The following is a 24,583-nucleotide window of genomic DNA, read 5'->3' as shown; positions in this document are numbered from 1 at the left end:
GCAACCCGAGCGTCCACTGTACTAATATCTTGAGCCAACAAATAAAGTTTTCTGACATGTCAGATGCTGGGCATTATTGTTGAGACTGTCCTGCTTCCAAGTGATATGATTCAACAGAACCTTCACATTTTATGTTGTGGAGCTGGAGCTGCTTTTTGCATAACAGGCATTCTGGAAATGTGGATCCAAAACCTAAGGTGTATGATTTCATTTACCAGACCAGTAGGCTCAGCAGAGCATCACCAGGCGCATTGAGAAATGGACTTACAGCATCAACAAAGTGTGCCAGTTCTAAAAGGAAGCTTCAAAGGAGGAGGAGGAACAGAATTTCTTTGAAGCCCCTGCCAGTTCATAAAAATCACTGGAGGGGACAACATCTTCATGAATGGTCTGCTGAAACTAGTTAGTGTACAGCACCTACGCCATTTGAGTGAGGGCCAAATATAGTTTGCAGTTAAAACTAAAGCTAAGCACTCTCGGTCTTACTTGTTTCAATTTTCCTTTTAAAAAACATTTGTGGGGAGGGAGGAGAGAAAGATGCGCACACACAGACTGCTATAATTATAGTCAAGATGTAAAATTCTACAGCGCAGTTCTAAGACTGTGATATTGTATGCCTTTCCAAATACAGTCGTCCCTTGGACATTTTGGCTCCCGAATGCCGCAAACCTGGAAGTGGGTGTTCCGGTTTGCAAACGTTCTTGGGAACCTGAATGTCCGACGGAGCTTCCGCTGCTTCCGATTGGCTGCAGGAGCTTCCACACTTTGGTTTTTGAACGTTTTGGAAGTCAAAGGGACTTCCAGAATGGATTCCATTTGACTTCCAAGGTACGACTGTAGTGAGAAATGGAATGAAGCAGACTTTAATATGCATTTATGTGATAGGTAAAGGTAAAGGGGCCCCTGACCATTAGGTCCAGTCGTGACCGACTCTGGGGTTGCGCCGCTCATCTCGCTTTATTGGCCGAGGGAGCCGGCGTACACCTTCCGGGTCATGTGGCCAGCATGACTAAGCCGCTTCTGGCGAACCAGAGCAGCACACGGAAACGCCATTTACCTTCCTGCCAGAGCTGTACCTATTTATCTATTTGCACTTTGACATGCTTTCGAACTGCTAGGTTGGCAGAAGCAGGGACCGAGCAACAGGAGCTCACCCCGTCGCGGGGATTCGAACCGCCAGCCTTCTGATTGGCAAGCCCCAGGCTCTGTGGTTTAACCCACAGCGCCACCCGCGTCCCTCATTTATGTGATAGGGCTTTTTTAAAAATTAGGGAACTTAATGAACATATGAAAGAATAGTGAAATGAAATACTCTGTTTATCTTTGGTGTATTCCTCACCCTACCATTATACATAGTGAATTGAGAGATAGACAGCACAACACAGGAAGTCGCAGTGTCTTTTCCCTCCTATCCCTGCTTTCAAATAAAGAGACCTTTTCCTAGTACTGATTTATATACTGTAGCCAGTGAGGCTGTTTGAACCAACAGGTTTCACGGCGTGCTTTCTGAACTGATGCAAGCCGCTGTATTTGAATTTGGGCTTTCACATGCCCACATATGCATTTTGTGTGTTGGGAGTGGTGTTTAGTCACAGGACCCTGAGAATGCTTATCCTCAAAGAATGCTAAATGGTGCATCCAATATTTTTGTAGTTAGGCACAAGACTGCAGTGACATTTTCTTATTATATCACTTACAGTACTATCTTGCTTGTATGTTTCTTTTTTAAAACATATTATATATTGTTGGTCTGTAAAAAGTAACTATACGTGATCTAACTCCAAATAAACTAGCCTTCTCTTTTCATTGTCCATAGATTGCTTTTTGTTGTTATTTTATATGCCTATATGTGGCACAATGTTTAATTTTGTCAGAGATTGAAAGCTTTCCAGCATATGCTTCCATGCAAAGGATTTAATCTCCATAATACAAGCAATAGGGGGGAGGAATAACAACAACAACAACAACAACAACAATTTATTATTTATACTGTCAGTTTTTTAAGGTAGCGCAGAATTGAAAGTTTTCTCTCTGTATCAATATGTAGAGCAGGCACTCCAGAACTATCCTTGAACTGAACAAAACTGCTAATATATTGGCATGATTTTAAAGCATTGCTATTCCGTAAACCACATCTAAAATTCTAGCGACATGATCACCAGCCTCCGATCTTCTTCTAATTTCTTATATGCTCAGATCAAGAGGGCATAGAACACCTAGTAACCTGCTGTCTTTTAAACCCTCTGTGTTTCATCTTTGGGGGAAGGTTGCTAATCTTACATGTCTTGTTAAGTGTTGAAACATTATCAGCCTTATACAATACAAAAAAATGTGGTATTAATTGTAGAAATCTTTCTGCAACTTCAGTTCATTTGAAAATAGCTATTTGGGAGTAATGTGCATTTTAAAAATAATAATGTGGCAGGAAAAATATGCACTACTTCTAGACTGTAAAGAGACTCTGAAATATCATATAATACTGAGGAGATATGTCAACCACTATCTCCTTCCCAGGACGGGGAATGGGGCGGGGGATCTAGTTTAGTTCAAAATAAATGCTAATGATTTGAAAAAGGTTGTATTTTTTTAAAAAAAAAAGTTGAGGAGCAACTGTTTGAAATGTACACAAATCCATCTTATTCTTTAAAACTATATTAGGCTAGTTTCCAAGTTGTGCTGACATCCTACATACTGGTTTTCAGAAAGGACTGTCACCATCAATTTTTCTTTTTTAAAGGACTTTAATTCTTTCAGCATGTTCATATGGTTTTATAAAGCCCCAGATACATAGCAAATCCCCTTGGTGTTGTAAGACAAGATTGCTGTTAAAAAATGTTTAGGCTTAGTCAGCTTCTTCTCACCACCGAAGTCATGAGGGACTCTGGGAAATGGTGTTTATACTAAGCTTAAATTGATAGGGCAAGTTTAATGCAATCAGGTCAAAGGTACAACTGCTTAGCTAGCCTCATCAACCACTCAGGTTTCAGCATCGGTTTATAAGCAAAGGCCTGTAATGATAACATCTGGCTGCTAACTCATGGACCGCTTTTCTGCATGCCATGATTGAATGTAATTTGATGGTGGGGAGGAGCGAAGCTTAGGGGCATCTTAATTCTCAAATTATACGATTCCAAATAGATAAGATAGAAATGCTAGACTTTGATCGATCTCAGTATTGTGACCCGCTCTTCCCCCAACACTCCTTTTAAACAAAGTGCTTTCCTTCACCTTGCCCATGGGCAAAGGCCTTCAGGTCGAGTAGGAAGTGTGCAGTTGCTTTTTTAAGCCTTTGTGATTTGGAGGGGAAAAACAAAAACAAAGTCTTCATTCTCCGTTTGTCTCCTTTGCAATTATCCATCAAGCGGAGCTCAGGAAGGTGCTGGTTGAAGCGCTGTGTTCGCTGCAAATTAAATAGCCAGGAATAGGATCAAGATGATGCACAGCTTGCCTCCGTACCACAGAGCGCTGCTTCAAATCCCTCAGCCTATTAAACAATAAAATATTACATAAGTGAAACCATCTCTCAAAAACTTATCCAGACTTCACTCTTACCAACAACTCATAAATGCCAAGGGCACACATATTCTTTACAACTTATGATTCCTGCTATTATAAATCTCCATTCTATTCCCCATCAGATTTCTTAGATTTAGAAAACTAGTCCTTCTTTAAAGGAATAATTAGATGTAATCTTGTCTAATTTTGTGACTGTTTTTCCAATTCTGCTATTATCAGTGTTCATCAACCTTCAGTCCACATGGGTTGTTGGCCTAGAATTCCCTTCATTCCCAGCCGGCTTGACCAATTGCAGGGATGGTGTATTCCACCAACATCTGGGGACCCGAGGATGGAGAACACTGTACTATTTCATTCTCTGTTAAATTCATCAAAGCAATATATGATCAGACAAGACAAGAGAACTTAGTTTAGTGGCCGAGCAACTACTTTGCATGCAGAAGGTCACAGGTTCCATCCCTGGCATCTGGGAAAGATCCTCATCTGAAGGCCTGAAGAACGTCTATCACTCAGTGTAAACAATACTGAACTAGATGGACCAATGGCTTGACTCAGTAAAAAGCAGCTTCCGATGTTGCCATGGCTGTCGATTTGCATTTCCCAAATTACTTCTCCTCTCATTCCTCTTTTTCTTCATCATCTCATCCATCACTGCACCTAGACGGCAAGACTGACTGTGTCCAGAAGTTCAAAAACCGTGGTTGATTTTATTGATGTTAATTTATTAATGAAGCAAATCTAAATAAATTTGCATGTGAATTGTGAATTTAAAAAGTAGTTCTGAAGGGGAGCTGCATAACATATTTGTCTTTATATAAGGCCCACATGGCATATTGTAAGATATTCTCCTGGGACGGGGGCGAGTCCACAAAGGTTATCACAGCTGTGGAGAAAGTAACCGAAACAATAAGTATATATCCCTTTAATAAAATAAACCATTTACCCAAAATTAAGAGAAGCTGAAACCCAAACTCTCCAGCTTTGAATGTACCACTTCCAAAAAGATAGTTTTGGCAAATACAGTGCTCGCTACCACACACAAATTCATGTCTAATCGTCTCTTTCTGACAGCACTGAAAACCTGGCATGGCTCAGCAATGTACTTAGCAAAACTTCCAGCATCTGAGGTGGTAAATGCATGTCTGAAGCCACCCAAATTTTTCATCTTTTAATCATTAGCCCGTACTCTCCCACTTAAGTTTTATGATGTATGTGGGGGTTTTCAGTCAAAGGTTGGCGCAATTTATCCCTTTTCCTTGGGAGTGTTATTCAAGTTTTAATGCTTACATTAGCCATTTACATTTCTTCCTTCAAAGATGGGATGGGACCCTTTTAAAATAATAGTGATTATATACATTGAACTGTTCAAAGTATAAACTGCCTTTGAGGATATTAACAAAAGCTAAACTACCAACTGTTAAGTCAATTAATCATACTCTGCATTGGAGTGTTTCTTTTTTAATACTCATAGGATAATCCAAATGTATATATGTGCCTCAAGAGGTTATATTTATACACCACATGTGTAAGATATAAATGATACTGATGAAGACCGTGGAAGTAAATTATAATAAGGGTATAGTTTGAACTACTTCAGTATGAATTTTTAATGTGTTTATTATAGTGCGGATTGCATTTTAGCTGAACCAATGGAGCCAAGATTATTAACTACAACCCCTGTAGAACTCTTTGAGCATATTCAGAGTTAAACATTTGGTATAAAACATAAATATAACCTTCTTTCTTTCTAATTCCAACCCCATAATAAAGTAGAATGAGAAATGGTTTGCATTGTTTCTGGGGAGGAGTGGGGAAGTGTTTTTAAACTGATAGTGCGAGCGTATTTTATCTTATTGGACAAGTGTGTGCAATCTTTTATTTGGGTTGTAGAGAACAATATTGGATGATTGAAAGGGAGCTCCTTCTTTACGCTCCTTTATACTTTCCATGCGAGACAGCTGATTGAAGAAAGGCCACTCATAAACATTTCCAATACTATCTGAAAAACGTTAACATGAACTGGTATAACTAAACAATTATTGAATCCGTATTTTAAAACACAATAATACATCAAAATTCTACAGTGAAGCTGTGGAATGTCTCCTCTTCTTTTAGGGTTGCTGCTGGGTTCCAAATGTTTATCATGGGGGAAAATGGGAAAGCAAGAAATCTGCTATCATTTGCTGGAAGCCTGAGGGCTGAATTCAATTAACAGCTAATAGAGCACTTCATAACCACCGTGATTGTCAATGCAGAGGTGTGCCCGTTGCTAGTTCTAGTTCAGACGTGCTATGATCCATTAAAGCTAAGTATCCAAGATACGAACTACATAATCTCTGCATCATGCATGTCATATTACAAACCACACTTTTCCTCTAGGCCTAAATTCAGTCGTGCCAACAGTATGCTGCAGTTAATTATGCCAGCTGTATTAATTACGTTCTAGTTACTTCAGTGCAACACAGGTTTAAAAGGAGATCCCTTCCATCCTCATTGGGTGAAATCATGCTTTTGCTGCTATATATGACATTTTGCCAAGCAGTTTGCCCAAGGTAGACAGGATTATAAACTGGACCATTTGAATTATTTCAGCCATCATGTTTGATAATAAAAATAGAAGAAGTGAGTGTCTGGCATAACAATGGCAGAACTTTAAGGAGGGTCACTTAGAGGGAAATGGCAATTTTAAACAACTGCAGGGTTTTGAGTAAAGCAGGGGTGGAAGGCTACTGAGAATGGAATTTCAGATGGAAACAGCAGAGGTTTGAGTAAAGCAGGGATGGAGGAACACTGAAGGGTTAAAAAAAACCCACCTAGTTTTAACCATGAAGAATAGCAGAGATGGGTACGGCAGAGATGTTAGCACCAAAAAAGCTAAGACAACAGAGCCTTTCCAGACTCATTTCTTGCTGTACTCAAGAAATTGAGTTCGCTGTACTCAAATCTCTGCCATTGTTTAAAATGGCAACTTTCCCTCTCAGTAATTCTCCATCCATGATTTACTCTAACTTCTGATGCTGATTAAATTTGCCATTTTCATCTCAGTGTCATTCCATCCCTGCTTTACTCAAACATCTTCTGCACTGGTGGCAGCAATAAGCAGCTCTGGCTCTCCCAGTCCTACCCATTGCCACCCCACCACCGCACTTACCTGACCTGGGGGTTCTGGATCACGGGCCCTACTGGTCAAAACGGGAGCCTCAGCGATTGCCTTCTCCCACTGGAAACAAACTAGGACTGCTCCAATAAAATTGCACCTGGCAAAAAGGAGCGATAGGGCCTGGTGGACCACCCCCTTACCTGCTTGTGATTGGCCAAGCAGATAGCCAATCAGGATTTTAAAAAAATTCACTTGTCACTTCCCTCTGTGGTCCCCTAGGCTCTTGCTGTGGCTCCCCATTTACACATTTTTCACTTGGGGGTCCCTTAGAATATCCTGGGGGCTCCCAGGGGGCCATATGGGAAACACTGATCTAGAATGATTTGGTAGGAACTATTCAAGACGTCACACTCAGCTTCTAGAAAGAATGGTGCATACTAGTGAACACCCACTGTCACAGAAAAAGCTGGTTTCTGTTCTTACCTTTGTAAAGTGTGTTTGTGGCTCAGTGTTTTAAAAAAGGTCTACTGACCGAGTAGGTGTAACCTGGGAGACTGAGCAATGCGCTGGTTTAACTAGGATCTTCTCTCCCAGATACTCCTCCCTGTGCAGCTCAGTTGGGAATTAAAGCGCCTGTCCCTTCTCCACACCTACCAGGTACATTGAGGTCAGGCAAAAGAAATAATACTCTGTCCTAACTTGCATGAAATCCTTCACATGGCGCTACTGGCAGGAGAAAGCTAAATCTAATCCTCTCTGTTGCAGCTTCAGTGAACCCGGCCCACTTCTTTTCTCATTAAAATTAAACTCCTTTGTTTCTTGCCTGTGGATTTTCAGTCCATGTTGGTGTGTTGCAATAGTACTTAGACACCCTAGGGTGTGATCATTCTCTGAAAGGTCACTTCTGGGCCATCTGGGACATCCTATGTGCAATAGTATCTTAGTGTATCCTAACAATGCAGTGACTGTCGTTGCGTAAATACTTAAGGGTGTATATAATGCTTTGCCTATTTCTCTGGGGAAGATTTCCTCCTGGCTTCTGAAGCTTAGATTCATCTACGTACAACAACTCTGAAGCATTGTAATTCGTAATTGACTTATATCCTGTATCCCAATTTTCCTGAATGAACGTAGTCATGTCCACCTACTAAGCACCTTGCCTTGCCTAATAAAATCACACTAGCAGTAAAAAAACACATTAGACCCAAATGTTACCGAGAGCATAACTTGCACAAAAATAATTAAAACAATTATTTTATCTCTTTTTCCAAGCAAGAGATTGTTTTTTTTTCAAAATTAAATGCATATTCTTTGACCAGTGATGATTAATATTTTTAATATTAAATGGGAAAGAATTATTCCATTTTTTTAAAAAGCATGAGCGTGGATATTTTCACCAAGAGCAGTACATTTCAAAGGATGGTGTAAACTTGCACACAGGGGTGCCAACTTGAATAAAATATTGGGGGGCTGGGGCAGATCAGCCCTGCATAATCGATCACATGACGTGGCACTCGCACCATTTGAACGGCAATGCCCACCAACTATTTTATGGGGGTGGGGGGATGTTGGCTCCTGTGCTTGCACATAATGACAATTTAGCCCTTCATTTGCTTGTATATGTGTGCCTAAGGTATTTATATCCAGCATTTCAGTTTTGAGAAACTCACAAGGTGACTTCTAATCATAAAACAAATCAGTATGAAAATGCCATTATCAGGTTAGAGAATACAGAAATACAAAGGCAAGAGAAAACAAAATATAAACAGCAAACCTAGCAATAAAACTGCATCACTGTTCATTGAATGTTCTGGTAATTTACGAGAAACCAGTAAGGTAAAGGGACCCCTGACAATTAAGTCCAGTCGTGAACGACTCTGGGGTTGTGGCGCTCATCTCACTTTAAAGGCCGAGGAAGCCGGCGTTTGTCCACTTCCACAGACAGTTTTTTCCAGGGCATGTGGCCAGCATGACTAAGCCCCTTCTGGCGAAACCAGAGCAGTGCACAGAAATGCCACTTACCTTCCCACCGAAGCGATACCTATTTATCTATTTGCACTCCAGATGTTTCTGAGACTACAATTCCCATCATCCCTGACCACTGGTCCTGTTAGCTAGGGGTGATGGGAGTTGTAGTCCGAAAACATCTGGAGGGCCAAGTTTGCCTATGCCTGATTTAGCCTGTGCGTTGAGAAGGGAAGGGGAATTATTGGTTTGCTTTGCTCAGGACTGGCCCACCCATGAGGCAAAGTGAGGTGACTACCTCAGGTAACAGGATTCACAGGGGCAGCAGATTATTATTTGCATTATTATTGTTGAATTTATATACCGCCCTATACCTAGAGGTCTCAGGGCGGTTCACAGAAAAGATCAACATAAAAACCACAACATATATAATCAAAATAAAAACAACAACCCAATAACACACACACACACACCCGATGCAGATATTTACTTCCCCCTTGTTCCTGATGTAGATCTTCCTTCCCTGGTGGGGAGGGGGCGCCATTTTGTGGTTCGCCTCAAAATGTATTGGGCCAGCCTTGGCTTCATTACACCAAAGTGGAAAGTGAAATGTAATTAAAGTGAGCCATAAATGTTTTCCGTTGTGTATACAGGGATGTCTTGGGAGAAGAGATCATCAGATTGCAGCTGAAACATAAAAAATCTGGATAGAGGCCATATTTGTAAAAGCTTTCTGATAAATGTGAATAGCTGGCAAAATCCTGCTGGGAGTTTGGCCTGAGGCCATAAAGGTATACACCAGCTGACTAAAAAGAGAGAAGCACTTTGTGTGGGAAGAATTTGGGTTCCCCTGTAATCCCTGAAACAGGACAATGGAAGCTACAGTTGCACAACATCTTTCTGGTGTCACTTAGGGTGAGGTTTGGGGTTAAGAGCTGGTGAGATTGTTCAGGCAGATAAACTGTGAGGTTAATGGTAAATGGTAAATGTTCGTATTTCTCTAGTAATTGCCCATGTGTTGTCATGGTGTATCAGCTGGTAGAAACTATTAGCTCAAATAACTCAAAATGTGGATGGCACAATGTGAAGCATTGAATTTTGGAACTGTGCACTTTGATGCTCAGTCCTGATTCTGATTCCAAGGTCCTTACAGATTCTGGAGTCTCCAGTGAGAAGTTCCTGAAATGCAATGTGAATACAGCTCGGACAAGAGAGCTGCAATTAAAATGAAAAAGTCTTATCATTTCTCCTATTGAAACCACAGTATCCTTCTTATTGCGTTGATGATGAAAATTGCTTCCTCACTGTGTCTAGGTTGCTTTATATTGGATTTTAATGTTAGCATTATTGATGGCTTCTCTTTTTTTTATCATTCATTATTGGGTTTTCTCTTTTCTACAGTAGAATAGTTTTGCTAATCGCCCTGGTAGCAATCCTTACAGTTTGTGATCCTGTATTTAGTCTGCTAATTTGAATTGGAAGTAGCTGTTTCTGAATGCAAGCGGATCCCAGGTGAATATCAATATCATGCTTGAAAGCATTCCAGAATTAGCCAGTGTCATAAAACAACAAAGAAATTAGACGTTTTTATTGCAGCATGTTAAAACAGTGCTGTTATCAGTTGGATCATCATGTTACAGGGCGAGAAATGTAGCTGTCATGTAAGGGATAGATTTCCCATCATAAAACTTCCCTCCGTAAATGTCAGCACCTCACTGAGTGCCTCTTGAACTTCTAGTAAACACCAAGAGCAATCTACTGTGTGTATGACCAACCTATATTTTAGTCATGGAATTTACTCACCAGTACTATGGAAATGGGTGTTGTCCAAGACCTGGGAATCATCTGTTGTTGCACTATTGCTGAAACTGAACTGCTCAGACCATTGTGAGTCCCATGTAAAAGAAAGATTTAAGCAGAATACAGTGGTACCTCGGGTTACAGATGCTTCAGGTTACAGGCACTTCAGGTTACAGACTCCACTAACCCAGAAATAGTACCTCGGGTTAAGAACTTTGCTTCAGGATAAGAACAGAAATCGTGCGGCGGCAGCAGGAGGCCCCATTAGCTAAAGTGGTGCTTCAGGTTAAGAACAGTTTCAGGTTAAGAACAGACCTCCGGAACGAATTAAGTTCATAACCCGAGGTACCACTGTAAGTATTTTTAATGTGAAGTTTTGCTGCCATATATGCTCAGTGTTAAAGGACAAATTCACAACCGTTTGCAATAGCCAGCTTATTTCAGTGAAACAGTCAGGTTGATGCAGACCTTCAAAAATGTTCCCTCTGCCCTTTGCTTTTTGCTGGAGTGTGTGAAATTATGAAGACTATACTCCATGTGGGTATGGATATAATATATTTCCCTCACCACTAGGTGGCTTCATGTCCAGCCCCCTGCTTCCAGTATTGTGGGGAACAGGGGTACTCAGAGAGTGATTTGCAGGCCTAGACTCTTCTTTCTCTAGAAATTATTCCTTTGCAAGGCTGACACTCATTACCCACTTTCAGGTAGGTGTGCTGGTTAGAAAGTTTGGGGAATACAGAAAACACATCTTGCCTCTTAACATTCTCCTTGTAAAGAAAAAAAAATCATTTGTGGCTATTCCTCTGTTTGTGCATTTGTTGTAATTAGTAAACAACAACTGCTCAAGAAGACTTCAGATATATGAATGGTGGTCATACTTAGCTGTGCAAGTTAATTATTTAAAAAATTAGTTGTGTCAGTTAGGAAATAACAGGCTTGAGGCCATCAGAATTTTGACAAATCTGACTCCTGCTGCCTGGAGAGGTGTCAGATTTGTCATAATGGACTGCTGACCAGAAAAAGTATACATATTGCTGACCAGGAGGGGATTCACAAATTAAGACTTAATGGTCCTATCAGCAAAGCTCATGGTGTCTTTCTTCCTGGTGTATAGAAAAGTCCATGGATTTACAATATGACTCAAGTTTTCAGTTCCCTTCTTAGTTTCACTTCTCAGATCTGATGTATTAGGAAAACATTTTGAAATGCATGATACACTCCTCTTGGCATTAGTTTTATGTCAGGATTGTTCTGCTACCATTTAAAAAAATAATAATTGGATTATAGGTCCTATGTGACTATGTCATTGGTATTTATTCCCTAAAGCTATGTTGCTTAGCTGTGAAAGCGTACTTTCCACAAAACAAATAAATTATTTCCACCATACTCCAAAGAGAGCTCTGGAACTTCTTTAGTGAACGTGAGTTACTATTGGACTTATAAGCAATCATTTACATGCTTGATCTTCTTCAGGTGTGCTGCCAAAGAACCGTCTGCCTGCATATGTTTTTACACATCTTTTAGCTAAATAAGAATTCCAAGTGCAGAATCTAACACTCCTGAAAACTGCAGATATTTGAGTGCATATGGATTGTTCTGATTTACAGAACAAGAGACCCTTGCCATTCCCCACTGTTAGAGATTAGAGCTATGTGTGCCACACAACCTGACATACACCCTACTTTCTTCAGGTTAACTGAGGATGCTGTTTTGTTGCCAGTTTCAAAGTCAGACGGAACTGCCAGTGCATGGAATTTGGGCTGGGTGACACTTTTGCCTTGGGCAGCAGAATATCTTTGGCTGGACCTGATCATCTCCTTTATTGCCTGGGAAGTCTGAGTGCATGGAGCAAAATCCTGACACTACAGGAAGTGGCAGCCTGAACTAACAAGAACATTAATGTAGACTTCATAGATTCTTTTGCCCCTAAACTCAGGGAACATTGGACTTCTTGCTAAGATAGAGAAATGTCATTCCCATGTTTCACAACTCACATTACAAAGCTGAGTCAAAAATTCCTTTTTGACACTCCAGCCAAAATCCATTGTAAAAATACACCAATGAATGGGGAACCAGGGATCTCTGTGTTAGCAATAAAAACTGTCAGTTTGATGGACACGGGTGTGGAACATATTCTGACTCCTGATCTGTCAGCACAGACCTGCTGTGAACTGGAAAAGAAAGAAGAGGCCTAATCTGCATTAATTTGCTCACAAAGAAGATACCAAATTCTTCACTTAACATGCATTGGTAGTTTCAATCAAATGGCTGCATGGAGGAACACATCTTTTTGCCCCAAGCAGTTAATTATATGATGAAGTAGCTCAGGGAACAACTTAATTGGTGTTTCTCTTTTTGTATCACTTCTCTCATCAGTCCTACAACTTTACTCCTACCTTTTGCTTTCCATCTTACTCTTTGCTTTAAAAGAAATTGCAAAGGAAATAATTTTCTAAACAACACGTAGAAGCCCTTAGAGAAAGTGGGACGTCCCAAATGCTTTCTTCTTCTTTTCAACTGTACACTATATTTACATTGTGCTACTCACATTTTCCCAAACCGTGTGAGCTTTGAGTAAGCTCTGAGGAAGAGGAGGAATAGAAGTAAGCAACTCTTGGAAGCATCAGCCACTGCATACAGGGTTACACTGTCATAAGGTGGTTCATGTTCCTAATAAAGATCTTAACTTTTTCACATTACTAAAAACATATGACTTTAATTACCAAAATAAGCAATTCCAAAAGGTAGGTCCTACTGAAAAACAAGCTCTCTTTGCCATTCCTTTCTTTGCTGTTTACTGAGGATAACATCATGATATTAAATATCTGTCAAGGACCTCCTTTGCATCCCGCAATTGTTTAAAAAAACCAGTTTAGTTCTCCGTCTGTAATTGATGTTGTACCTTAAAAATTGGCAGCAAAACCACAGAATGTAATGATGGTTTCCTTCATTATGCTTAAATGTACTCTGGTAATCTATGACCCATATTAAACATTGGTTTGGGGTTTTTCCATTGTGTGTGATACGCAATTATTTGAGTTGTTTTGTGTGGTTTCAACTTCATTATGCATAGCAGCAACAGAAATGTTTACCAAGTATTATTATTTGAAAGCTATTGTATTATCAAAACACCAAGGCCTCTTCACAACGTGGTGAAAATCTGCTTATTTTGAAACATAGGTGCATACATAGGACACTAGCTAAGCTTAGAGGCATCCATATGTCATCTAAAAGATTCCTAAACTGTGTTTTTAAAACCCATATGGTAGCCAGTACTTAAATAACTTAAAAGGGTGAACATCTAAAAGTAAACTTATCACCTGAGATGAAGCACATAGACAGTGTTCAACATTTAACAGAAAGGATTTTCCCCCCCTCCCCCGGGCCAGTTCATCTTAAAGAAAACCTAAATAGAGTATGCTTCAGTGTTGCCCTTCCATCTGGGTGTAAAGGAAGCTTCGTAACTAGGGCAGGACCATTTGAAAATGACAAGGTTTGTGTGTGTGTTTTCCCTTTTCTGAAATGTTCCTTCATGTTTGCTGCAGGGTGAAATAATCAAGATTTCTTTGGTAGTCGATCAAAAACCCCATTTTCACTTGACGGTTTTTAAGCTAAGAGGTTCACAGAGAGGACAGACTGACATCAAGACAATTTTCATTTGGTGATGATGCCCTGAAAAAAAGAAAGTTGCTTATAGGCATTTCGGTAACCCATATCTGTGAGGGCACTCCTAACATGATGGAAGCCAGACTGCTGGGAAATGTATTCATTAGATCAGTTCAGTAGCTGTAGAAGAGGGGTGAGGAACTGGTTGCGTTCCACAGTCCTTACATCCCCCGCCCCTTGTGGGCCGACTTTGACAGGTGGCTGGAGTTGCCCACCTGTCATTCACCTGATGAGGTGACCTGTTTTCCTTTGCCCACGTGGTTTGAAATCAACCTGCCTGGGCAAAGGCACCAGGAGTTTGCAGGTGCCAACAATGAGCATATAATCATGGCAATCACTGTGCAAAGGCACAGTGTCTTTGCATGAAAAGAGGATCAAGTGTATGGCAGCGGGGCATGACTTGACTGAAGCTGCCTCACATGGCGAGACCCAACTGGCCTAATTGGACTTGTGTGTCAGAGGCTCCCCATCACTGCTCTGGATGCACCATCTCATCTACGAAATGTAAACAGTATGGCAGAAGATTCACGCACACATGTAAATATTACAAGCAGAAGTGTTTGGAGAGCAATCTATGCAACACTGCTGCTATCATCCATTTCTTCCAGTGCAGCATGCATTGCTTTCTTTTATTTGTCTCTGGGACAAACAGAGGATACAAGGCAGCAGCGATCCTTTGACCTGGATGTTCCCCATAAGCGTGCCAGCTGGAATAGTAAAGGAAAGAAAATGAACAGATTGCACAGAGTGTGTGGTTGGTACACTGCTGCCTGGAAATCTGGATTCAAAATAAGGGAAACCAAAGCTCAAAAACCCTTAGACTGAAAGATAATGATGGTCATCAGAGTATTGCAAGATATCTGGGTAGAACTGAGGAACAGAAAATACAGATTGGCTTTCGCTTGAAAAAGAGAGCAAGTCTTTTATTGAGAAGAGCAGTAGAGAATATTAGTAGCCTTTGTGAATCTGACCTATGGTCCACATAAACCTTCATCCTGTCTCTAGTAGCATCCAATAAAAGCTACAACATAGCGAGAATTAAGCAGCGTACGTCAATAATGAGAGCAATCAGATCCTTGTCACTCATCCTTAGCTTCTGGCAGTCTGTGGTTTAGAAACACCCTGAACATGACTCCACATGCCGTAATAATCTTCCTAATGCTAACTGATATTTCTGTGCATCATGAATTTGTCCACCTCTCTTTGAACCCAGATACGTGCCCTTCAGATGTTAAGAGCAGAAGCCGGGCAGCTGCTTTTCTGTGGGTTCAACCCACAACACTGCTGCAATGTTTATAAAGGCCCAGCATGGCGTGGGCAGATCTCATCAAGCAGCCTGCTCCTCATGTGGTGGAGGGCTTTTAAATACAGTACTACAACCCCACTGTGGATTGAACCCATGAAACAAACTGATCACTCGACACTATAACGTTAGTCTTCACTGTGTCCTGTGGCAATAAGCCTCAGAAGGGCAGGTTAGCCGAAAGGCTGAAGTGACAAATGAAAGAGCAGCGAGCCACAAAAAGTAAGTGGTGATTTTAAAAAGCAGAAGTTACTAAGATCTGATGGGTATCTCAGAGCACAGGAGCACTTGAGCCATATCCAGTGTGCCACCAGCAGGACAGCTTTCTTGCAGAATGCAGAGTGCAGTTCAAAATCAGAATTTTTCCTATAAATAAAGACTGAAATAGCTTGGATCCACACACCTATGAGGCTCCCCTCAAAAGTTGGCTTAGAGTGTCTTCTTGATTGCATCATCCATTGACTCCATTTGTACCACATTAGCTCATTGTATTGGATTTTGATGGCTGGATTAAGATTATAAACTCCTTGTTAATACCCTTGTATTTAGGTTGGCTTTGAATGGCTTCATGTAGCTTATATCGGTAGTTTGCTGAACACTCTTAAAGACACTTCTATATGCTGTTCCTAATCAGTCAATATAAAAGCAAAACAGTTTTTTTAATATAAATTCACATAAATCTCATTACTTGAGAGGTTCTGTTGGGAAGAAGGAAGTCTTTCAGGTATGAGTTATTTAGGGCTTTAAATAACAACATGAGCACCTTGAATTGGGCCAAGAAATGAATTGGCAACCAATGCAGTAGTTTTAAAACACGAGTTTTGTGAGATCAAATAGAACCTTGGCCAGTAATCTGGCTGCTGCATTTTAGACGAACTGAAGTTTCTGAGTCGGCTTCAAAGGCACCTAGTTAGAGCACGTTGCAACACAAATTGGAATTAAGAGTCTTGCATATGGGATAATTTGAGGAGGATGGGTGTCATATACCATCGTCATACCAAGCACAGACTTTGGGATCCCTGTTTGGGCAGAAATAGTTTTGTCCACAAACTTGACCACTGTGTCTCTTCATTGTCACTGCCAAGGTCCTGCTCCCATATAGCTTTTAGTTTGTTTGAGCTGTCAGAACCAGTGCCTAATAGGATTGTGTAAAACTCAGGCACCTGCCCCGTATTACCTGTTGTATAGGAAAGCAAACTCTGTTCCCATTTAATTAATGCCCTCAGAGCATGGGCGTAGCCAAGGGGGGTAGCTGCCCCCCTAAATCAATACAAATCAATACAAATCTGAGGTCCTACACCCCTAACAGAAGCCTGCCCCATCCCCACAAAAATTCTGGCTGCACCCATGCCTTAAAGCCATTTGCTTGACTTCCTTCTTGTTTAGAAATGATGCAAATTGTCTCCATTGCAGCCAGAACAGGGGGCCAGTCTGCAGTGCTGCCCTGACCTCAAGCTCTGTGAGTAGGCTATGTCTCAGAGAATTCACAATATTAGTCACCTCAACAAAAAGGTAACTGCTTCAGCTTTAAGTGAATAAAAGATCTCTCTCTCTCATATTCAATAGACAAAGCCTCTGATGAGGAGGGTGTAGCTATAGTTCTGCCATATGGCCTTGGAGTTCAATGGCAAAAGAAAGAGGGTTACTCCATTTTGTCCTTGGTTATGTGGATTCACAACCTGTCCATTTGGGCACTGTATGCTACTACAGAACTCCTTCGATGCTGGGTGATTTTTCGCTTACTATAAAATTTCCCCGTCCTTGGTCCTGCACGTGAATTAACAGAGCGACTCTAAATATGGAATGTGGGCTGGACTAGAATCTCACTTGAATAATACTAATTTGGGAAAGTATGCGTATGGAATGAAAATCAGGAAATGCTCCTCTTGAGGTGAAGAATGCAGCTGGATGTGTTGTAAACAAGTACCTGCAAAGGGTTACTCTTTGTAGTGTCCTACTTGGACCAATGCATTAAAGCTGTCATCAAAGTAGATCTGATTATTTTGCACATGGCTTTCCTGAAAGGATGTTATGATTTTCTAGATGTTTGGTGGCTGGTGATAAATTAGGCTTTTATGATGTCATGTGAAAGGCCATTGCTTGGATTTCCTCTTCTGTGGAGCATGCTGAGGGATACGTTGGTGGAGACCTGCTCTGAATGCAAAAGCATCCCACCTTCTTTTACTTTAATCGTTGCATGAATCATTCACTTTGCAACAAGAGTAGAAGCTCTAATAGAAAATTTTGTGGCTATGGAAGATACGTATGTATACTAATAATAATAATAATATAAAACCTGCCAACAAAGCCGTGTTGTTTATAATTGATAAATAAGAAGCAAGGTTGTCATTGATGCATGACCATGCCTTGGAAGTGAGATCCAAAACTTACTAACTCCTTTCCCGATTTCTAGACCACCATGTTGGCTGTGTGCGATTTGAGTAGGGAGAGCAGAACTTGTAACTATCCATCAGAAATGTCTGGGGGAAATATTTCTCACCCTAGATATACACTGATACAATATATTCATATAAATCACTGCCTCATGATTCTCTCCCCATGTTTTAAAGTACTGCTGTCCTTCAAAGACGGGCTGTTTTATGTGGTTGAGACAAAGTTTTATGGGTACCGTGGGAACAGTTCAGTGACATCATTTTTCATCTATTGAAAGGAACAACATAATCTGACATTTATCAGTGATTGAGGGTAACGTCTGGGGAAGGGCTTGGTATATTCTCAGGATCACAGAACTGGAAGGGAGTAAAAGGCCACTCCACAGTGAGGCAGGACAACCTGTCCATCAGACTGTCATAGGCAGGAGAGATATGAACCACAAGTTGCTTAAAGCAAAGTGCAGGCACTTTGTGGTAGCAAATGCAAGTTGGTAAGACGTTTAGGATTCTTGTGTACTGTGAGTAGGAAGGAACTCTGTGCCTTACTCCAGGGATGGAATTGTGCACCAAGTTACAATTCCTTGTTCGATCACCTCCAAGTCAGTTCTAGGGGGTCACCACCATCATCACTGTTTAAAAAGGGTAAAGGATGTCTGTTTTTGTAGGATGGGTGGGCTAAATTGGGGAAGGGGCAATAGACAAAGGGGGCAGGACTGGCAAGCATGTGGAAGGACTGACAAAAGTAGCATCATTCATGGGCTGAGGTACTGAAATAGTATTTACTAAATAAATAAATGTAATGTGATATCTTCTATTAACCATATGTAGATTTTGGTTAACTGTTAGGCTAACTAGGTTAGCCAAAATCTACAAATGGTTAATAACTTCAATAACTTCAGTAATGTAGATATCAATTTTATTTTAAAGAGAAAATTTGAGATCCATGTAATATATTGAAAACATTTTTCTGTAATTTCCCCATCAAACTTAGAAATACAGTTGCAAACATTTCATTGTCTTATGAAAAGCTGGAATGTAAAATTGATGATTCTGAACTTTTGTATTTGGCAGTACTGCCACAGCTGGTGGCAAGAGTACTTAAATTGGATTTAAATGTTACTTTTTGATGTGAGAAACTCACTACAAGTTGATTTTACCATGTCAGGGATAATTTCCTGGTAAAATTATTCCCATTTCTGGTATACCCCAGATGGGTGGGATATACCGGTAAATAAAATCGTTGTTGTTGTTGTTGTTGTTGTTGTTGTTGTTGTTGTTGTTGTTGTTGTTACACATTGAGTCTAACAGTGATATATGTAAAAGCTTGCTAAACACACTCCTAACTCTAACTGTCTGTTCCTCCCCTCCCTTTTGTGAAATTTAATATGTGGTGTGTCAATGAATTTGATCTGAAAAAAGAATATGTAAAGTGGTTGTTTTTAAAATGAATGCTTAATGTAATGTTGATTAACGAATATGTTGCTTATTGTTTGCTTTTTTGTAGTTGAAAAAAAAATCAAATAAATAGAGAGCAACCTATAATCTTCAGGGGTTTACTGTGGTGTAGCCAGTACCCACTGTCATGTGCTGACCAACTCAGGCATAGTATTTTCTCAGGGTGTTGTTGTTTAGTCATTTAGTCATGTCCGACTCTTTGTGATCCCATGGACCAGAGCACGCCAGGCACTCCTGTCTTCCACTGCCTCCCGCAGTTTGGTCAAACTCATGCTGGAACACTATCCAACCATCTTTCTCAGGGTACTGACATAATAAAGGCACCCTGTGGTGACTTTACCACCTTAGAATTCCATAGTGAGAGTAATGAAGGAGTTAAACCCACATCTGTCTCATCTTTTCTGGACATGGAACATAATGGGAGGGGGTACCACTTTTCCCCTTAATGAAGAGAGGACCTACTGAGCTAATCTGAAGCCTCTTGAAATCAGCACTGACTTCAGTGATCTTTGGATTAGCCCTCCGGTGGGAGACATTTATCTGCTTAAAGAACCATTTTTAGCAAGTGAACCAGTCAAATAATTTTGCTTTTATTTACATTGCCAGCCATGTGATTTAGTTGGCATAAGCACAAAAGTAAGGACTGCAACCCGCTCTCTGAAGAGATAGGTAGGCATTTTATCATTGTGTTGATTAAACTCTGCAACTGTTTCCATCAAAGCAATTAAGCACCAAATCGCACATCGCACAGGGCCAACCCCCTCTGTTTTGCTCCATTGTCTCCATTGTCAATGTGCTTGTCCAACTCTGCTGACTGATGCCCTTTCCCTGTCGTTGAGCTGAAGCATTGTTTTAATGCTGACGGCATTCCCTTGGTCCGCTTGATGGACATTGCCACCAGTTCCCAACTTCCTGAACAAACCAGACGGTTTGCTGTTTTCTCCTTGTCTCTTATCATTCCCTGTCACTGAAGGAGAAGTCTGGATTCAGCTTCAATTTGTACTGATATACTGCAGTGTGGTGAGAAACGAGGAGCGATGGCCATTCCTTATCGTTATTGTCGGCCTTGTGTTTATTACTTCTTGGGATCCATGCGCTTTGGCCTTTTGGAAACATTAGACCAAAGATTAACAAGCAGGTTTTTAGTGAATGATGGAAGAGGTTGGGCTTAGATTTCCTGATTGGTTATTGACCTAACAGTATCATGGAAACTTTTTAATGGGACCTTATCCTAAGATGTGCTGAGTGCCAACAAAATCATGAAACAAATGGAGGACTTTAGAGCTCAGCACCTTTCAGAACTAGCCCTTAATGGAAAGCATCTTAATTCTATTCGGCCATTTCCCCCTTCCTCAAGTAAGCTACTTTGCATGTATGTTTTTAGCAAGTGAAATGCTTCTTTGTTCGCATTAGGAAGTGGTCTAGCCTTTAATTGCAAGTAAAACCACTTTATATCTGAACTGCTTGCATTTTCCAGTCTTTTTGGCTCTTCGTGAAAATTCTGTCTTTAAAAAAAAACAAAAAAACCTATTGGCACAAGAATGGAGGTTAGCCAGCTCTCACTACATTAAAACAAATTTAGATGAAGAACCAATTTCACTGGCATTCTTCTATTCCCCTGGTATCATGCTTGTTCCACAACTTTACTTTTCTAAAAATAGTGAAGGGAAAAATGAAAAGTGAATGCCATTCATAGATGCCGCCCTGAAATTCCTAAAGATGTTTAACATCCATTACCAATTTGATTGTGGTCTTGTTTGCTAAAATGTAATTGACCTGCACTCTTGCTTTAATTGTCTGTTACTCTGTAGAGTTACAGTGGTCCTTTCATAAATACAGTGGTACCTTGGGTTACATACATTTCAGGTTACATACGCTTCAGGTTACAGACTCTGCTAACCCAGAAATAGTACCTCAGGTTAAGAACTTTGCTTCAGGATGAGAACAGAAATCGTGCTCCGGCGGCATGGCAGCAGCAGGAGGCCCCATTAGCTAAAGTGGTGCTTCAGGTTAAGAACAGTTTCAGGTTAAGAACAGACCTCAAGAATGAATTAAGTACTTAACCTGAGGTACCACTGTAGGCACTGTATTTATAACATGTTCCAAAGCGATTAAAAATTATGATGCAGTTGATTACCTTTCAATGAGAGCATTTCATGACAGCAACTTACAGTGTCTTCGTAATGTTTACTTTATTTGCAAATACAAGAGTAGAGCTCTTATTGGAAGCAAATGGATAGCCCTTTGAATTTCTGATCCCTAAAGAACATGTAGCCTTCCCACCCCCACCCCCCAGGCTGCACCTCATTTTCAGCTAGCTGCAACTAGAAGATTTCAGCTCTCTGTGACTAATTTCAAACTACAGAAACTGTTTTTCACAGTATCTCTGCTCCCTCTTTGCTATGAGGAGTCGTCTTCCAAAAGCTAGGTTTCAGGCCATGGGTAAAACATCTACAATCATTAAGAAACATTAACATTATTTTGTCAAGCCCCTGGCTCCCATCAGGTGATGCTTTTAGGCCAAATCACAGTAAAAGACCAATTCAAAGTAATCAAGGCAGGGCAAATGTATATTAACACCAGATTGAAATTATACAGTTCTAGCTTTCAAGTTGTGTTCTACTCAAAACTGCTTATTCAGCTCACACAAGTATATAACACCGAAATGAACATATTCAAAACTGCTAAAAACAAATTTCACGAATCTTTTGTAACATTTGCATCATATGTATGCCATATAACATAATCCAGCTGTGCAACACAGATTTTTATTATACCTGTTTGAAAAATCATTTGTGCAAATTTGGGACTGTTTGATTTCATAACCTAAGCTATGGCATAGCTGTCATGATTACATAGCACTGTAAAAAAAAAAGGACATACTTATTCAGTGAGCATTATCAGCGCTTTCTGTAACACTTTCAAATCTGTTTGGCTTAATTTGTGACTCCTTTGAGGCAAAGAGACACACATATTTAATTAAAAACTGCTGTTAGCTACACTGAACCCTCCATATATGGTGGGATATAATTCTGAATAAATATAGTACTCTCAGCCTCCCCTCCAAAAAAGTCCCTTCTTTTGACAGATCCTTATACTGACTTGAACAGAACAGCCTAGTATGTTTGCCTGTGCTGCTCAGTAGAACATTGATGTGACACAATGCTAACACCCTCTGTTGTGACATTGTGCTCCTCTACCTCCCTACATGTATCCTTCTTTGAACTTTCCCCCCATTAAAGGAAGTTTCAGAATTAAGTTGCAAGTTTAAAACAAACAAACAAACAAACAAACAAAACAATTTGGAGCTGTGCTAGCCATCCCTCACCCAGGCTTGTACTGTGAAGCAATTGAATGCTTTGCTAAAGAAAATTGAATTAGACAGTAATAAATTGCACTGTGAAACCAGATCATTCACCTAACGAGCTAAAATAAAAGCTATGATGACACCCAGAACCAGAACTCAGGAAATGGGATATTGACATAGAAATGGTTTGCATTTTTTCCTCTGGCTTTCATTGCTTTATTTTTAAAAAATTCCAGACCACACTCCACAACCAGTTCTTTGATGCAAAAGTATGTGTCTTTTCCAAGACTATAAAACTGAACTGCCATGAGATCAAGTTTAATAAACATAATTGTGCAGCATTTGACACTTAAACCTGCAATTACGAAAAGGGAGGAGGTTTTTTAAAAAAGAATACTAGATAAACTCATGCTTTTCGCTATCCTACAGAGATCGTATCACAGCTAAGTGAATTTAAATCTGTGGGAGATTTGTATTAAAGAGCACCAGTTTGGCTGCTGGCTTTCAGTTGCTTCGCCAAGTCTTTGCTTTTTCATAGCCAAAAACAGGTTGTAACTCACATTTTAAATTTGCAATTTTAAGCTTTGTTTTCCTTTTCACAGAATGTAAAGATTTAGTGTATTTTGCTTTAAAGTGTGTGTGCAGCATCCCTTGTTCTGTGAAAAATAAAGTACTAACAAATTACTGAAAGCAAGAAGGCTGCTTTTGTGATTTTGTTTTTTAAAAGTGTGTTTCTGTATCTTAATACATTCTCCAGTAAGTCATTTGTGGGGCTCAATGCTCTTCCCCTCCCGATTTTATGTATTTTTAGAGACCAGTGACACCAAAAAGAAGGGGGGAAATCCATTGTAGAAAAAATAGACAGTAAACTAGACTGTGCTTTGAACCCAGTTTCATTGTTATGTTGTGCTACAGCAGAAGCGGAAGAGTGGCAGAATTGCATTTGACTTGGTCAGCGGACTTTTCATAACCTTGTTTTGGCAGGGAAGAGGGACCTCATCCTCACCTTTCATTAACTTTCTGATCTTTGATGTGCTTTAAGAAAGCAAAGTCCTAGCACAGAGTTTCAGTCTGCCCCTGGACTGGCATCTAGGCTCCAGTTCAGACTAAATCTGGAAGCTAAATAGGTGCATATCTCGGTTCACTTAACACTTTAAATAATGTAGCTGAGCAGTGATTCCCCCCCCCCCCTGCAAGCCTTTTCTATTGTTGTTTTCTAGGTAATTATAATCACACTTTTTTCATAGCATGAACCACTCAAAGAAATAGAGACTATTAGCCACCAAGGTTTCAGGCACAATCCTTCATACATTTATTCAGCAAATCATGGAGTTGCAGCCTCTGTCATTTGTCTGTGTGAAATTATTTTTACTACTAGATGGTACTGAATGACTTACAAATAACCGTGGCACAAAAAAGGAGTCTACTATTTTCTCTGGGGCGTTGTTGTTGTTTTAACTTACGGTGCAATCCTGTGCATATTTCCCCAGAAGTAAATCTCATTACTGGCCATACCCAAAGTGTGTTTAGGATTGCAGAGGAAAGTTGGATTTTGCTGTTCCTAGATCATTAAATTACCAAATAGGCTACATTTCGTAGAATCTGTGCATGATTTTACAACAGCTTTTCAGCTTGCATTAACAAAATATGAAAGTGATGTGATCCTGGTCAAAAGGTGTTCTGGGCATCACTTTCAAAAGGATCTTAAGACCAGCTGCAGCCTGTGAGTGCTAAGCTGAAATGAAGCACCTTGTTCCTACACCAAAATGTGTCTGTTGTGGAAGTAATGAAAAAGACTGTTGTTGGTGTGTGTGTGTGTGTGTGTGTGTGTGTGTGTGTGTGTGTCTCCAGATGTCACTGGACTCCAATTCTCATCAGCCCTAGTCAGGATAGCTTAATAATCAGGGATGGTGGAAATTGACATCTGAAGAGCCACAGGCTCCCAATCCTGATGAACACAGTCTTGGTAGAACTGGTGCAAATGACCTTTTTTTTTTAACAAGCGATGTTAAGAATATATTTTTAATTTTTTAAAACTACAAGCTGAATTAAAGCACCCTGTTCATCAGAGCACT

General features: G+C 40.2%; 1 protein-coding gene and 1 long non-coding RNA gene across 5 annotated transcripts in view; one reads left to right on the top strand and one right to left on the bottom strand.

The window, feature by feature from the left end:
- GMDS (GDP-mannose 4,6-dehydratase) overlaps window positions 1-24,583 on the top strand; it is a 274,695-nt gene that overhangs the window by 248,079 nt on the left and 2,033 nt on the right. The window lies entirely within an intron of this gene.
- On the bottom strand, window positions 1,966-11,990 carry LOC128417841 (uncharacterized). Its single transcript, XR_008331571.1, has 2 exons — window positions 10,385-11,990; window positions 1,966-3,484 (listed from the first exon to the last, which is right to left on the bottom strand). It is a non-coding gene; the product is annotated as an uncharacterized LOC128417841 (long non-coding RNA).

This window comes from Podarcis raffonei, chromosome 7 (genome assembly GCF_027172205.1).
Source record: "Podarcis raffonei isolate rPodRaf1 chromosome 7, rPodRaf1.pri, whole genome shotgun sequence".
Taxonomy (NCBI): domain Eukaryota; kingdom Metazoa; phylum Chordata; class Lepidosauria; order Squamata; family Lacertidae; genus Podarcis; species Podarcis raffonei.
The sequence above is the reverse complement of the archived record's forward strand: the minus strand, read 5'-3'. Positions and strand labels throughout refer to the sequence as shown.